General features: G+C 50.0%; 1 protein-coding gene across 3 annotated transcripts in view; it reads right to left on the bottom strand.

The window, feature by feature from the left end:
• The window catches only part of OPA1 (OPA1 mitochondrial dynamin like GTPase), a 196,226-nt gene that overhangs the window by 12,100 nt on the left and 167,944 nt on the right, over positions 1–16,182 (bottom strand). The window lies entirely within an intron of this gene.

Raw genomic sequence — 16,182 nt, 5'->3', positions numbered from 1 at the left:
GCCGCGTCTGGGCAGAAGTGTCTCCGTGGGTGGGTGGGCTGCCTGGCCCTCTCCAGCTGTGCGCTCAGCTGCTGCTGCCTGTAAGTGGCTGGAGGGAGGGGGGTGGGGACCTTCAGCCTCGCTGCTTCTTTTATCCTTTCCAGGAAAAAAGGGGCGGGGTTTGGCGGAGAGGAGGAGTCTCCGTGTCTGGAGAAGTGAGCAAAGGCTGGCTTGTCTTCTCCGTCGCCAGTTCCAGGCTGGGTCGGGGCAGCCCCAGCCCAGCGCACCCGGCCCCTGAAGCAAACGGCCCTGGGGGCGGGCTCTGCCCCATTTCTGTGGGGAGAGGGAAGAGCTTTTTTTGCGATGGAAAGAGGCCATGGGGCTTACTTTGTGAACCCTTTCTCTCCACCGGCGCAGACTGCCTTTGGAGGGGGCTTGAGCTGCCCTCTCTGCCGTGGGGTGGGTATCCTTCCACTCTTCACCCCCCCCATGCCATGGGTGCCCTTCCTGCCAGCCAACTGCCCAGCGGGGGGGGGCACCAGCAGGCAGAAAGCAGAAGGCTTGTCGCTAGGGTTGCCAGCCTCCAGGTGGGACCTGGAGATCTCCTGGAATTACAGCTGGGTTTCGGGCAATAATCCCTCTAAGCTGCGGAGTCGTGTGAGCAAAAACTCTACTTTGTGAGCTGCTGGCATTAAAGTGGTGAGCGACTGCATACATTCTTGTGCTCTGGGTTATCCTTCCTCAGCTAAGACAAAAATGTGTGAGCAGTTTGGTGTAGTGATTAAGTGCGCAGACTCTTACCGGGGAGAACCGGGTTTGATTCCCCACTCCTCCACTTGCAGCTGCTGGAATGGCCTTGGGTCAGCCATAGTTCTTGTAGGAGTTGTTCTTAAAAGGCAGCTTCTGGGAGAGCTCTCTCAGCCCCACCCACCTCACAGGGCGTCTGTTGTCGGGGAGGAAGGGAAAGGAGATTGGAGACTCTGATTCAGGCAGAAGGGCGGAGTATAAATCTGGGGTCTTCTTCTAGAGGGAACACTGGTTTGAGGTGCAAAGTTCATCCCCCCACGCTGGCATCATACCCGGCTGAGGTCCCTGTCATCTAGGCTCGCCCACTAAAGGCCTGGAAATTCCTGGAGCCCTGGGGGAGGAGCCGGCCAGGGGAGGGGCCTCAGCAGCAGGGCTGGATGCCTCTTAGTCCTCCCTCCTCGCCAGTAGCCGTCTTCTCCAGGGGACCTGCCTGACCTCTGCCGTTGTCCCTCCCGGGAGACCGCCGCCCCAACCTGAGGGCTTGCAGTCCCCGCTCCCCCTCAGGCCTCACCCGCTCAAGCCTCACTCCCAAATCTCCAGGAGTGCCCCGTCCGGGGAGTTGGGAACCCCCTCGAGGAGCCTGCAGAGGCGGCGTGCCTGAGCTGGGCTGCTAATCCCGTCTCGGTTGACGCGGCCGCCTGGGAGAGAGATCGTCTTGCCCCGCAGCCCTGCTTACGGAGCACATTGCTGAGATGGCCGCGCCCGGGGGGGGGGGGGGCGTCTCGGGTTCAGGCACCTGCTGCTTCCAGACAGCCCGGGGGGGGGGCGGCGTGGAGGAGGAGGAAGCCCCTTTCCATTCCGGGACTGGAGGAGCGCAGTGCTGAAGAGCCCGCATTCCTGTCCGGCGGCCTGGGCAGCTGCAGGCGGGTCCCTCCTGGGCACCTGTGCCCCCCCTCCCACGGCAGCCTCCAAGGGCGCTTCTTCTCCTCCCCTCCCGCGCTGCTCTCTCTGGCCGCCTGCCCTCTAAGGAACCGGCGCCGGCAGAGGGAGAGGGAGTGGGGCTAGGCCAAGGCCCCCCACCCGGCATCATACCGGCCTGAGGTCCAGTCAACATCCCTGACCATCCCTGGTCGGCTTGCGTTGACCAGGGCCACGACTTTTTTGGCCCTGGCCCCCACCTGGTGGAATCAGCTCTCTGCGGAGGTTTGGAGAGGGAGAGCAGAGGGAGCGGGGCTAGGCCAAGGCCCCCACCAGAGGGGCGGAGCAGGGCCCGGGTCTGCGGGGGGGGGGCTCCAGCCTCCAGAGGTGTTGCCCAGGTGCGTCTGCGTGTGCCCACCTCTGCAGTCGCTGCCCGCCCGCAGGGAAGAGGAGCCGCCAGCAGCAGCCGCCAAGTCCTGCCTGGCGAGACGCAGGGGGAGGAGGAGGAAAGGGGGGAGGAGTGAGTCATGCCGCCCGCCTATTGATCATCCCGAGGCCCCCTTGCCTGGAAAGGCCCCCCTCGCCCCACCCGCCCCCAGTCCAGGAAAGCAGCTGAGGCGGAGGGGGAGGGAGGGAGGGGGGAGGCACCAGCGAGGGAAGGGACCCCCTCTGCCAGAGACCTGACGCCTGCTCGGCTCACCCAGCAGCAACTCCGCCTTTGGGAGCCTTCCCGAGTGCCGAGGGCTCCAGGCAGCCTCTCTGGGGGAGAATCACAGAGGGACCTGCGGGGTCATCTAGTCCAACCCCCTGCACGAGCAGGAGATTCACAAATACCTTCCCCCCCAGCCCCAGTGACCCCTGTGCCAGGCCCAGACAGGGCTGGATTAAACCCTGTGGAGGCCTCCAGGCAGTCAAATTAGATAATTTGCAAGCCCCCCCCTGATATTTTACTGCCTAGAGGCAGGTTTAATCCAGCCCTGTCTGGGCCTAGAGCTGGGGCCACTGGCCCCACCACCTGCGACCCCCCCCTGCACCCTGCATGCCCCCTCTCAAAGTCCCTTGACAAAGCTGCGGGGGGTGGGGTGGGGTAGAGGCAGAGAGAGGCAGACTTGGTGATTTATTTATTTTATTTCTTTATTTCTGTAGATTTATAGTCCGCCCTTTCCCATAGTGGGCTCAGGGTGGATCCCAACATGGTAAAACAATTAAAACTAACAATAGACAATCTAACAGATAAACAGTCAAACAGACAAAACAGATTAAAATTAAAGCAGTCAAGCCACAGCTCAGAATTAGTTTAAGGCAGCCTGGTTGGTGTGGGCACCTCAATTAAGGCATTCTTGTCCCAGCCTTGGTGTCCAAAGATGTCAACTGGACCGGCCCTTTTGAGCAGTCGGTGCAGGGAGGCCAATTTAGATGGTGTAATAGGATAAGGACATCCCCCTGCCTCAGCCATAGGCCTGGAGGAACAGCTCCATCTTACAGGCCCTCCAGAATGGCAGCGAATCCAGGAGGGCCCAAACCTCCACAGGGAGCTGATTCCACCAGGCTGGGGCAGGCCCTGGTCAAGGCGAGCCAGACATCCGTTGTGCCAGCGATGGTCAGGAGATGTTGTCTGGCCAATCGTAATGACTTCTGGCACTCGTATGGGGAGAGAAGGTCCTGCAGGTATGCTAGTTCCAGGGCGCGCAAGGCTTTAAATGTCGATACTAAAACCTTGAAGTGGCTCTGGTACTCAATTAGTAGCCAATGCAAACTGCTTGGCATCGGCCGACTGCTTGCCTGTACAGGTGATTCAGTCAGCAATCATGCTGCTGCATTCTGCACCAGCTGGAGTACAGTGCAAGCCTGCGAACAGCGAGTTACAGTAGTCCAGCCTGGAAGTGATTGTTGTATGGATCACTGTAGCTAAGTCCTGAGGGACAGATAGGGTGCTAGTTGTTTGGCCTGCCGAAGATGGTAAAAGACAGATTGTGCAACAGATTGTGACCTGGGCCTCCATAGAGAGGGTGGCATCCAGTATCGCACCAAGCTTCTCACCTTGAGCTGGCACAAGAGATGACACCAGCAGCAGCTGCACCAGGCAAGTCGGGCAAAGAGTGGCTCAGTTGCTGGCTGTGCGTGGAGGCTGGGAGGGCTGCAAGCAGGGGGGAAGGCAGCCTGGGGCCCATAGGTCAGTGCCTACTTGGCCGAATTGGGAGGAGGGCACGACAGAGGCTTCTGAAATGATGCCTGGGGTGGAGAGAGTTAGCAAAGAGAAAAGTTCCTCCCTGAAAAAGGGCACTTCCCAGGAAGGTGCATGTCAGGTTTTCTAGGCGTAAAGTTGGGAACCTGGTTCTTAAACAGAGCAAAGAAATTCCGATATTGATAAAAGGTGTGGATATAAGAGTGCTGAAAGAAGTTCCTTGACCAATGAGACAAAAGAGAAGAGAATATCAAGAACTAAGTTCCTTCCTAAGAAAAAATGAAATACCTTAGATATGGCTTACCCCAGAAGGCCTGATCTTTACATATGAAGGGACAAGACACAGAATCACTTCAATTCATAAAGTGAAACATTTTTTAGAGGAATACGCTGGCAAACAGAAAAAAATAAAGGGAATGGAGAAGAACATCATGAGGAGAAGAACATCATGAGGAGGAAGTCAACAGTCAATCAGAACCAGTCAATCAGAACCAGAACAGTCAATCAGAACCAGAACTTATCAGAACCAGAACTGGATCAGGAGCGAACTGGCTGTAAAACAAGAACCCAAAAGCTTAGGGAAATCAAAGCTAGTAATAAGAAGTCATCATAATGGCTAAACAACAAATCAAGATACTTTCTCTCAACGTAAATGGTCTCAACTCCTCGATTAAAAGAAGGAAAACCTTCACGTATCTATCTAAATTCAAATCAGATGTAATTTGTCTACAAGAGACACACATAATCCAGAAAGACCAAAAATTATCGCAAAATAAAAAATTGGGAATGGCTTTTTTTGCCTTTGAGCCTAAACAACAAAAAAGAGGTGTGGCCTGTTATATCAAAGACAACTTTAATCTGCAAGTTTTATTTGCTTCAGAGGATGGCTGAATGTTATTTTTGGAGTTAAATTTAGAAGGCAAAAAGATCTTGTTGGCCAATATATATGCCCCTAATGACCGTCAAGAAAATTTCTCTCAGAATCTTTATCAGAAGATACTGGATTTGAACTATGATGAGTACTGTGTAGTGGGTGACTTTAATGCTATTTTTAATAAAGATCTTGACAGGAAGGCCTCTCCTCAAACAAAATCTAAAGGAATGACGCTACCTATCTACTTCCTGAAATTAGCAGGTAAGTTAAATCTTGTGGACGCTTGGAGAACAAGATTTCCTTCATCAAGAGATTATACTTATTTTTCCCACAGACATCAGAATTGATGTGTGTTGGCTGTCAAAAGGTTTGATGAAAGACTTTGACCAGGCGGATATTCACCCACGAGTAATATCAGATCATAGCGCCTTAACTATAAACTTAAATGATGTAAGAAGGAGAGGAAGATGGAATTTAAATACAAAGCTGTTGAAGGACAAAGACTTTGTACAGGAAACAAAAAAAAGAATTCGACTTCTTCTTTAAACAAAATATAGATCATGAAGTAGCCATTCAAACAGTCTGGGATACAAGTAAAGCTTTTTTTAGAGGACTAGCTATTAGGTTTGCAGCCAAACGTAAGAAAGAGAGAATAAACTGAATTCAAGATTTAAATCTGAAATTGAGCAAAGCAGAAGAAGAACTTAAACAAGAATCGTTTAGAACAGAACTGCTAACTAATATTGAATTCCTGCAACATCAACTCCCATCTCTTACTGATGGATGAAGTAGAAAAGAAATTGAAATTTGCTAAGCAGAATTATTTTGAAAATGCTAACAAAGCAGGAAGATGGTTGGCGTACAGACTGAAAAAAGAGCAGGCAAAAAGAACTATCCTGTCCCTCAGAAGGAGCGATAACATAGAAAGATTCACAAACAAGGAAATGGCAGAGATAATAGGAAAGTTTTACAAACTTCTTTACAAAGGCGTAAAAGTAGACAAGGAAGCTGTGAAAGAATACCTGGTTCAACACTGTCCTCAACCCTTCTAAAGAACAGTAAAAAAATGTGGATGATCTTATAACAATGAATGAATTGGTGGAGGCTATAAGATTACAAAAAGATGGTAAAGCACCAGGTCCTCCTGATGGTCTGCCAGCAGAATATTACAAAACTTTTGAAGATTGTTTAACTCTCCCCTACAAGCTGCTGTTAGACAAAATAGGAGATGACGGTAAGATGCCACCTTCCTGGCAAGAAGCCTGCATTTTGCTGATTCCTAAAGAGGCAAAAGACTTAAAAGAGATTAAAAATTACAGACCAATTTCTTTGTTAAACGTGGACTATAAGATTTTTGCATTTATAGTAGCTCAACGCCTTAAGAGGGTACTTGTGGAAATTATCCATCCAGATCAAGCAGGTTTCTTTCCCAAAAGACATCTGAGCGATAATGTGAGAGTTATATGCAACATTTTGGAGTACTATGAAGCCCACCCTGATAAACAAATGGCATTAATTTTTTTAGATGTGGAGAAGGCCTTTGATAATCTTAATTGGCAGTTTATGCTGCAACAATTAGAGTTTATGAACTGTGGAACTGATTTCCTTAAGAATATTCGAGCTATCTATTCCCAGCAAAAAGCAAAAGTTGTAATAAATGGAGATTTAATGGATTCTATTGAGATTCAGAAACGTACAAGACAAGGTTGTCCTTTGTCTCACTTACTATTTATTCTTACACTGGAAACACCAAACAATCATATCAGAGAAGACTCTAATATTAAGGGACTTTCGTTTAGAGGTGAACATTTTAAATTGAGAGCATTTGCTGATGATATGGTCTTAGTCTTAGAACAACCGGCTGACTGTTAAACATCTGGTGTCGAATCTTAAGCATTTTGGAGAAGTGGCAGGTATGAAGATTAATTACCAGAAAACAAACTTTCTATAAAAAAATATGACCATTGATCAAATTAAGAGCTTTCAACAAGAATCAGGATTTGCATATGAGAAGAAAGTCAAATATTTGGGCATTCAACTTACTAATAAAGTAAGTACCTTATATAAAGAGAACTATGAAAAACTAATTAAAGAAATAAAAAAAGATTTGGAAACAGGGAAAGACTCGAGTATTTTGTTGATGGGAAGAATAGCAACAATTAAAATGAACATACTGCCAAGGATGCTTTTTCTTTTCCAAACTATTCTTATAGATAAGATAAGATAAGATAAGATAAGATAAGATAAGATAAGATAAATTTATTGTCATTGTTCTCAAAAAAGAAAATGAGAGCAACGAAATGAGGTGCTCTTCCACAAACATACCAACACATCAACACCCACAAAAGGACATATACATAGACCATTTAAATGCATCTAAAAACACATAACCATTCATAACCCTGCATTTAGCTTAACCACGGCACTTGGATAGAAGCGGCCCTTGAATCTATTTGTCTTTGCCTTATAGTGTTGCCGAAGGTGTCCTTTCAAGAGCTAAATAAACTAACTACTAGTTTTATTTGGCAGAACAAAAAACCAAGAATCAAGTTGAAAGTGCTTCAAGACTCCAAAGAAAGGGCAGGATTTGCCCTTCCTGACTGGCAATTATACTATAAAGCCTGTGCACTAACATGGGTGAGAGACTGGATACTATTAAAAAATAGGAGATTGTTAACATTAGAGGGTCAAGATCTTGTTAAGGGATGGCATTTGTACCTGTGGCACCAGAAAACAGATGTTCAAAAACGTTTCAACACTCATTTAATTAGAAGGTCTCTTAGTCAGGTGTGGTCCTGGTTAAAACCAAAAATTCACTACAAGGTCCCTAAGTGGGTCTCACCAACTGAAGCTTTTATTCAACCAACACTACTGTCATCAAATATGATACCTGCATATGAAGAACTGTTAAAGACTAATGACGAACTGAAAACACAAGAAGTGTTATTGACCTACAATGTTACTCTCGACTGGTGGACCAGGCTTCAACTAGAGTCAAGATATGCTAGAGACAAAGTAATAGGATTTATTACTGATCAACAAGGTTTCGATAAAATTATTTTGGGTCCACACCAACATCTAATAAAGAGAATTTATTGAATGCTTCTTCAAATGAACTACAAGATGAAGAAGTGAAAGATAACATGATAAAGTGGGCACAAAATTTGGGCCATAATATTGAAATAGGGGTGTGGGAAACATTGTGGAAATCACATACAAAACTTACCAGAGCTATTACCTTTAAATAAAATATTTATAAAATGTTTTATAGATGGTATATAACGCCTGATAAACAGTCTAAAATGTATTCTACTGTATCTAACAAGAGTTGGAAATGTATTTCCCACATTGGCATGTTTTATCATGTGTGGTGGACATGTGGGGTGATAAAAAAGTATTGGTTTATGGTACATGATATGTTACAAAAGATATCAAAAATTCATATACACTTTAAACCGGAACTTTTCTTATTGAGTATTCTACCGATGGACCTTTTGAGACAGGACAAACATTTGATGATACATATTATTACTGCAGCAAGACTTTTGATAGCACAAACCTGAAAACATCATGAAACTCCAAGAAGCAGGACTTGATTCATAAAATGTTAGAGACAGCTGAAACAGATGCCCTTGCACTTTGTCTTAAGGGTAGACTAATACGAGATTAAGAGAACCCTTGGAGACCCTTTTATGAATGGTTGATGACACAAATTTGACTCATATGACAATACTTGTAATTCCTCAATTTGGACACTTTAGTGTTGATATTAGCAAACTATTAGGTATAATACAAAGATTGTAACTTTTATAGACTAGGAGAAACATTTGTAAATGAATGATGCAGAGTTTATATCAAAATAATGCTACTTTCCTTTCCCCTTTCTCCTAATAAAGAGAATTTATTTCTGTATTTCTTTGTCCTATCCCTTAAAGCTTTAATAAAATATACATAAACAAACATAGTAACCAGCTGGCCACTCTGTGAAACAGGATGCTGGGCTACATTAGCCACTGGCCTCAACCATCAGGGTTCTTTGGATATTCCTTTTTTCATTTTTTTTTGTTTCTGTGAGTGTGTTTGTTTAGGTTTAGGTTTATTAAATTTATACCCCGCCCTCCCAACCGAGGCAGGCTTTGTGCACCTGGAAGGCAAGGCAGCCTGTGGTGAATGACCCCTACTAGAGGATATCCAGAGTAGTGGCTTCATACAGCCTGCCCCTGCCTCCGACTGCTGGTATTCCAAGGAGGTCTCCCCTCCAAGTACTTGCCAGGGTCAGCCCTGCTGAGCTCCTGAGGTCTGACAAGACGGGACTTGCAGCTGGGCTACCCAGGGCAGGGGTGGTGCCTTTGACATTCTTCAGAGAGGAGGCCAGGAAAAGGCATCCAGCCCTTCAGCTGGTTTGCAGGGGCCAAATCACACAAGCCCTGCTGTGCCTCCTCATATGCGGCAAGGCGATTGTTGGGCTGGCTTGTCATGAGAGAGCCAGTTTGGTGTAGTGGTGAAGTGTGCAGACTCTTATCTGGGAGAACCGGGTTTGATTCCCCCCTCCTCCACTTGCACCTGCTGGAATGGCCTTGGGTCAGCCAGAGCTCTGGCAGAGGTTGTCCTTGAAAGCGCAGCTGCTGTGAGAGCCCTCTCAGCCCCACCCACCTCACAGGGTGCCTGTTGTGGGGGAGGAAGGGAAAGGAGATTGTGAGCTGCTCTGAGACTCTTCGGAGTGGAGGGTGGGATATAAATCCAATGTCATCGTCGTCTTCTTCTTCTTCAATGAGCACCAAGAAGGACTCCGTCCATGTCTGAGGTGTGGGTGGGTCGTGTCCTTGTTCTGCATGGCTGCAGGGGAGGGGAGGGGTGGGGGCAAAGCGCCCTCTGCAGGGAGTGAGGAGGCCATGGCAGAGTCTAGAAGCAGCAGCAGCCAGGGTGGCTGGGGCCAAGGGGTGCAGTTCTGGGCCTGGCTGGGGCTCCCTCCTTGTGTCCACAGCAGGGGGATCCCATGAGTCTGTGCTGGGGGAGCCTTTGTTGTTGTTCAGCTGCACAGCCAATCCCAGGGACAGAGTCACGCCAGGGAGCCTTTGCTGCAGCCCATAGCAGGAGGGGTCTTCCTGGGGTGCCCCTGAACGCCTGTGGGTGGCCTCCGGCTGGATGCAGGGAGTTGTCTTCAAAGTGGCTCCCAAGGCGGGGGAAATCCTCCTGCTTATCTTAGCAGCAAGGGGAGGCCAGGCAGCCCCGTGAGGACTTCAAGGGGTGATTTGACCATGCGCAGGAGGGAACCCAGCCAAATGCCTGGGGTGGCATGGCAGGGAGGAAGATAGTCCAAGCCCCGGCCAGCACCAGATGCTCTGGCCTCCCCTCCCCTCCCCTCCCCAATAAGCGGTGCCTGGAGAGATAAGGGCCGAGGAGGAGGGGCTCGCCTGACTGCCTCCTTATCAGATCTTCCTTTGTTTAGGGGCCTTCTCCCTCCCACATGGAACTAGGTCCACAGACGGCTGCCCCCCATTCATGGGCCAGAGGCCTGGACAGGCTTCCCAGAGACAGGGATGTGGGGGGGAGGGGCTATAAATGTTGAGCTCAATGCTCCGGTCTGTTGCAGCAAAGCTGAGGAAGGGGCTCCATTACTCCTTTAAGGGCTCACAGGTTTATCCAGGCAGGATCTTCCAGTCGACTCCATCAGACACCCCAAGAGGGAGAGCGGAAAGCAAGATGGGGTGGGTGGGTGGGGGTGGCCCTGGGCAGAGCAGCCTGCAGTGCAGCCGGGTGAGCAGAGCCCTCCCAGCTCTTTCTCAGAACCTGGAAGAGGGAAAGAAGGTTTATTTTAAAAATGCTTCTGCAGGGGACCTGGGAAATAAATGGGCACACTTGTTTCCCTGCAGAGTGGCAAGAGGCAGAATGGACCAGCCAGTGGGACACTGCACAGCGCATAGAGCCCACCATGAAGCACAAGGGCTGCAAAAGACACACTGCTGTGTTGTTGTCTTGTCCTCACCTCTGCAGTGGGAATCCCAGCAGGCCCTGCAGCACCTCTTCCACAGCAGAGACTGGCCTCGGGATGGAAGCATGAATGGAGCTCTTCTGCAGAGCAGGGTCTTATCAGCTGCTTCCATCTGGCTCCCAGGAGGATGTGAAGCCCAGAATCCAGCCTGCCTTGCCCTGCCCTGCCCTCTCTGGAGGTGAGGGGGAGACAGATAAGGAGCAAAGTCAGTCAGCAGTGGGGTGGGGGGAAGCAGGGGAGATAAAGGGGGGGCAAGGCGGGGCTTCTCTGGCTGCTCTCAGCAGGGGTCTCCCTTGCGAGCTCAGCAGAGTCCTCATCTATCAAGCCTCTTGGATTTACAGCCCAGCATGGGGCAGCCCCCCAGCCAGGACAGCCCAATGGGCCCATCAAGAGTTCCTCTATGCATGTTTTGCTGTTGTTGTTCAGTCGCGACTGACTCTTTGCGACCCCATGGACAAAGTCATGCCAGGCCCTCCTGTCTTCCACCATCCTCCCAAGTCTGCTCAAATTTGTGTTTGTTACATTAATAATGCTGTCCAGCCATCTCCTCTTTTGCCGTCCCCTTCTTCTTTTGCGTTCTGTCTTCCCCAGCATCAGGGTCTTCTCCAGCGAGTGCTCCCTTCTCCTTGGGTGGCCAAAGGATTTGAGCTTCAGCTTCAGCATCTGACCTTCCGGGGAACAGTCTGGGTTGATTTCCCTTAGGACTGACTCATTGGATCTTCTTGCAGTCCAAGGGACTCTCAAGAGTCTTCTCTGGCACCACAGCTCAAAAGCATCTATTCTTCTGCACTCGGCCTTCCTTATGGTCCAGCTCTCACAGCTATACGTTACTACTGGGAACACCATCGCTTTGACTATACGGACTTTTGTTGGCAGGGTGATGTCTCTACTTTTTATTATACTGCCCAGGTTCGCCACAGCTGTTCTCCCAAGAAGCAAACATCTTTTAATTGCATGGCTACAGTCACCATCTGCAATGATCTTGGATCCCAGAAATGTGAAGTCTGTCACTACTTCCCCTTCTATTTGCCAAGGTGTGATGAGGCCGGATGCCATGATCTTAGTTTTTTTGATGTTGAGTTTCAAGCCTACTTTTGTGCTCTCTTCTTTCACCCTCGACAAGAGATTCTTTAGGTCCTCCTCACTTTCTGCCATTAGAGTGGTGTCATCTGCATATCTGAGGTTGTTGATGTTTTTCCCGGCTTGTGCTTCATCTAGGCCAGCATTCCACATGATGTACTCTGTATATCAATTAAATAAGCAGGGTGACAATATACATCCTTGTTGAATTCCCGTGCATGTACAGAGGGCTATTCCTTCACTGCTGAAGAGCCATGAAGCCATGCCCTGGAGGATGGGGGGGACAGTGGAAGGGTTCCTAGGGGAGGGCCCCGGCTGGCAGGTTGGTCTGGATGGAGCCTTGCATCCCACCCCCTGCTCCCCTTTGAGAATTGAAGAACAGAACAAGGGGGCTGTGGGACTGACTGGTGCCCTGGATGCCTTTCAGAAAGCAAAATGTTCCTTTGCTTAAAGAGGAGAGGAAGCGTCTCTCGCATCCGTAACAGGGAAAAGAACAAAGGCTGCTCCAGTCAGGCCCCCCGAAGGCCAGCCAAGTTTGATTCTGGGCAGAAGGATTCCTGGGAGACACAGGGAGAGATTCCCTCCAGCCAGGGATCTTTTTTTGGAGAAAAAGCGCAGCAGGAACTCATCTGCATTTTAGGCCACACCCCCTGATGCCAAGCCAAGAAAAGTCCTGCCTCCAGTCTTACATGCAGGTGAGGGCGGTGGCTCGGTTGCCAGGAAGGGCTAGTTTGAGTCAAGATGCACAATTAACTGGGCGATAAGTATAGCTGAGATTGGATTAAAATGGCTGGTAAGAAGACCTGTGAATGGCTGCAGATTAGCATCCAAATACAAGAGTTAAAACAAATATAAGGTTGAGTCCAGTGGCACCACCAAGACCAACAAAGTTTGATTCTCACTATAAGCAAGAACAGAGAGACTTTGCGTGTGGAGATGCGCTCTCCTTCAGATGCACCAAAACAGGTTTCTTCAAGTGTTAGGTGTAAGGGTGGGGTGGGTGGTGGGTGGGGGGAGAGGGGTTTAGATGCCAGAAAGAGCTAATCAGAATCAAGATGCATATTGGGGAGATGATGACTTACAGACTGGATGGATTCTTTGCTTCTGTTTTCACTGTGGAAAAGGTGAGACATGCACCCACACCAGAGCCACGGTTTTTGGGACAGGTATCTGGAGAACTGGGTTAAGTTGAGATAGCAAGAGACAATGTTTTAGAATTACTAGGCAAACTGAAAATGAAGAAGTCTCCAGGTCCAGAGAGTATATACCTGAGCAGGGCTTTTGGGTAGAAAACTGATCTGCATATTAAGCCACACCCCCGATAGATGTATGCAGAGGGGTTGAAGGGAAATCAGCATTAGTAATGAGATGGGAAACCTAGGTCTTGATTCAGGCCACGAGGATGCATTGTCTTGTGCTTCCTTTTAAAAAATATTTTGGGTGTGTGCATGTTGGTATGCCTGGAAGTCATGGCTGGCTTTGGCGACTCCTAGTGGGGCCGGGAGGCAAGACCGTTCAGAGAAGTGGCTTGCTAGCCCACCTCTGCAACCCGCCTCAGGGTTTCCTTGGAGGCCTCTCCTCCAGGTACTTGCCTGGTCTGACCCTGCCCTGCTTAGCTTCCAAGATCGGGCGACCCAGGTCAGGCCTTGAGCTTCCTTTAATGTAATTTAATTTATCAAAGATTTCAGGTTTTTATGGCTGGCAACATCATTAGGGTTTGTAGAATCTTTCAGGCTCAAGTGCCGTGTTCTACTGGAGAAAGTTTTTCTTCCAGACGTTTCGTTCTCAGCTGCGGAGAACATCCTCAGTGGTGTTGCAGCCGGAGCAGGCACTCTGACCTTCTTGGCTGCTGTGCATTGAGTGAGGCCAGGGCTGCTGGAGAGCTGCTATTTCTAGGCTGGAGGGGGTGTGTTGAGAGGGCAATTGGTTTGTGGATGTGACCATTGTTTGGTGGGGCTTCCTGGAAGGGTAGTGATAAGGAAACTGGCTGTTGAATGTGACCATTGTTCTGTGTTAATTGCTGGGAGGGTTGGAAGGGGTGTGAAGATAAGGAAGATGGTTGTCGGCTGTGCTGATTGTTCTGTGGAATTTGCTGGTTGTTCTGAGACTTTCTGCAATTTATAGTCTGTAGGGTGTTTTGCAGAGCTGGGTACCAAGATTGGTGGATGAAAATGCCTTCCTCCTTTCTGTTAAAACACCAGCACAATTTTAACAGTGGCTGCAACGCCACTGAGGATGTTCTCCGCAGCTGAGAACGAAACGTCTGGAAGAAAAACTTTCTCCAGTAGAACACGGCACTTGAGCCCGAAAGATTCTACAAACCCTAATAATTTTAGTTTTCCGATTTATACCCCACCCTGTCCCGCAAGCGGGCTCTGGGAAGCTTACAACATTAAGAAAAGCCTTACAAGAACATTAAGCAAACCACATCCAAACTAGACAATATCATCATTATAAAATCTGTAAAATTACAGAATCACAGAATTAGCAAAACAATATCCAACATAATTTAGAGAGCAATCCTACTCTGAATTCTATGAAGGTCTATTCAATAGGGCTTACTCCCAGGAAAGTGCTCTTAGATGGTGAGGTGGTGTCAGACTCCGGCTGTCGTGTCCGTAGGGCTTTGCTGGTGGAGGCCCAGAGGGCAGTGCCCGGGGGAGAGGCCAGTTCCAGCCCGCCCAGCCCTGCTGCTGCAGGAGGGTCAAGAAGCCCTTCGGGAAGAGGGCCAAGTGTCACCTTTCAGCACGCGCGGCTCATCCTTTCGCAGCCACTTGTGTGCCTGCCGACCTGAGGGGCGGCTTTCTCGCCCTCCCTGGCATGAAGAGCAGGCAGGCTGGCTGCCTGGACAGGGGCAGAAGAGGGGGTGCTCTTTCTCCCAGGGAGGGCGGGGCTGGGAGGCAGGCCACGGGGCTGGACGATCCCTGAAGACTCTGCTGCCCCCCTCCCCCTTCTCCTGGGGATGAGAGAGAGAGAGACTGGCCAAAGGTCGCTCACAAGGACCTTCAAGGCCGCGTGGGGATTTGAACCTGACTCCTGCGGATCCTGCTAGGGGGGCCACTAGGCAATGCTGCCTCTTCCTTGCAGGTGCTCCACGCCCTGCTCTCTCTCTCTCCAGCTGCTGGGAAAGGGGCCCCCTGAGCACTGCCTGGTGGGCAGCTGCAGTCCAGCTAAAAGAGGGGAGGGCTGAGGCAAAGGGGCTGCAGAAGCCGCGGCTGCCACGTCTCTGGGTGGCGAAGCCTCTGCAAACTGCAAGAAGTGTCTCCCCCGCTGCCTTTGCCCGCTGCAAGAACTGGGGGAGCTGGCCGATGTCATGGGCCAGGCTCCAATGCGAACCTCCTGCGGCCGAGGGAGGCCCCCTGCTCGCTGGCTTAAGAATTCTCTATCACCCTCTCTCTTCCTTTCCTAAGCAGAAAAAGGCCCGATTATTTGAGGCTAAGAAAATGCTACCCTTCCCCCCATGGTCAGGAGGACAGAGTTAGACTCAAACCCAGGACCTGAGCGATGTCAGGCAAGGGAGGAGCTGCAGAAAGGGCAGCCAGACCAGCCTCTTTGGGAGTGTGTATGTGTGTAGGAGATCAAAGCTGCTTTTGCCACCCCCTTTTGCCCCCCCCCAAGGCTATTCTGCATCCTCTCTTGTAAAGGCTTCATTTATTCAAACATCTCTAGACCACGTGTGCTCAGCGCATGGACTTGTGGCAGCACGCACAATGGAAACCATCCTCAGAACAAAGTTGAACACCAGCACCTCTGCAGACCAACCTCAGCGCCCAGCTCCTTAGCCAGATGTTCCCAACAGCTGGGCACCCTCCTTCTTCCAGAGCTGGACAGGGACTTCTCCAGAGAGCAGAGGCCAAGAGAGGAGTGCAGATCCTGGCCCCAGCTTGACCGAGCCTCACTGAGGAAGGTGCCCCTCAGCAGCCTCCCTCCTTCCTGAGTCTGGATGGGACCCCCCCCCCTTCAAGGACCTGGGGAGGGAGGAGCTGCAGGGGGGTGTCATGAGCTCTGCTCTAACTGCCCTCGGGCTTTCTGATGGCCCTTGAATCTTCTGTAAATATCCTTCAGGCTTGCCTGCATGGAGCTCTTTTTCTTCCCAGCAGCCCTGCAAGAGGAATTAGAGTGAGGACTGTGGCCGAGCCCCGGCCGCCCAAGGGCTTTGTGTAGAATCTCCTGCAGCCGCTCTCCCTGCAGACAGGCCAGCATCTCAGCTCAGCTGTACCAGGAGGGTGGGAGGCTCAGCCCTTCAAATGGGCCTCCCACTTTGGCAGGGGCCGAGGAGACCACGACCCCTCACCATCCACCGTCTGCTCAGGACAGGAGTCCCCACAGCCTCCTGAGTCCATCCAGGTGAAACACCAGCATGAACGTGTGGCCTAACTCAGATGTGGGCTTGGAAGCCTGGGAGTT

Source organism: Heteronotia binoei, chromosome 6, assembly GCF_032191835.1.
Source record: "Heteronotia binoei isolate CCM8104 ecotype False Entrance Well chromosome 6, APGP_CSIRO_Hbin_v1, whole genome shotgun sequence".
In the NCBI taxonomy this organism is placed as follows: domain Eukaryota; kingdom Metazoa; phylum Chordata; class Lepidosauria; order Squamata; family Gekkonidae; genus Heteronotia; species Heteronotia binoei.
This window is presented reverse-complemented; position numbering and strand designations above follow the sequence as displayed.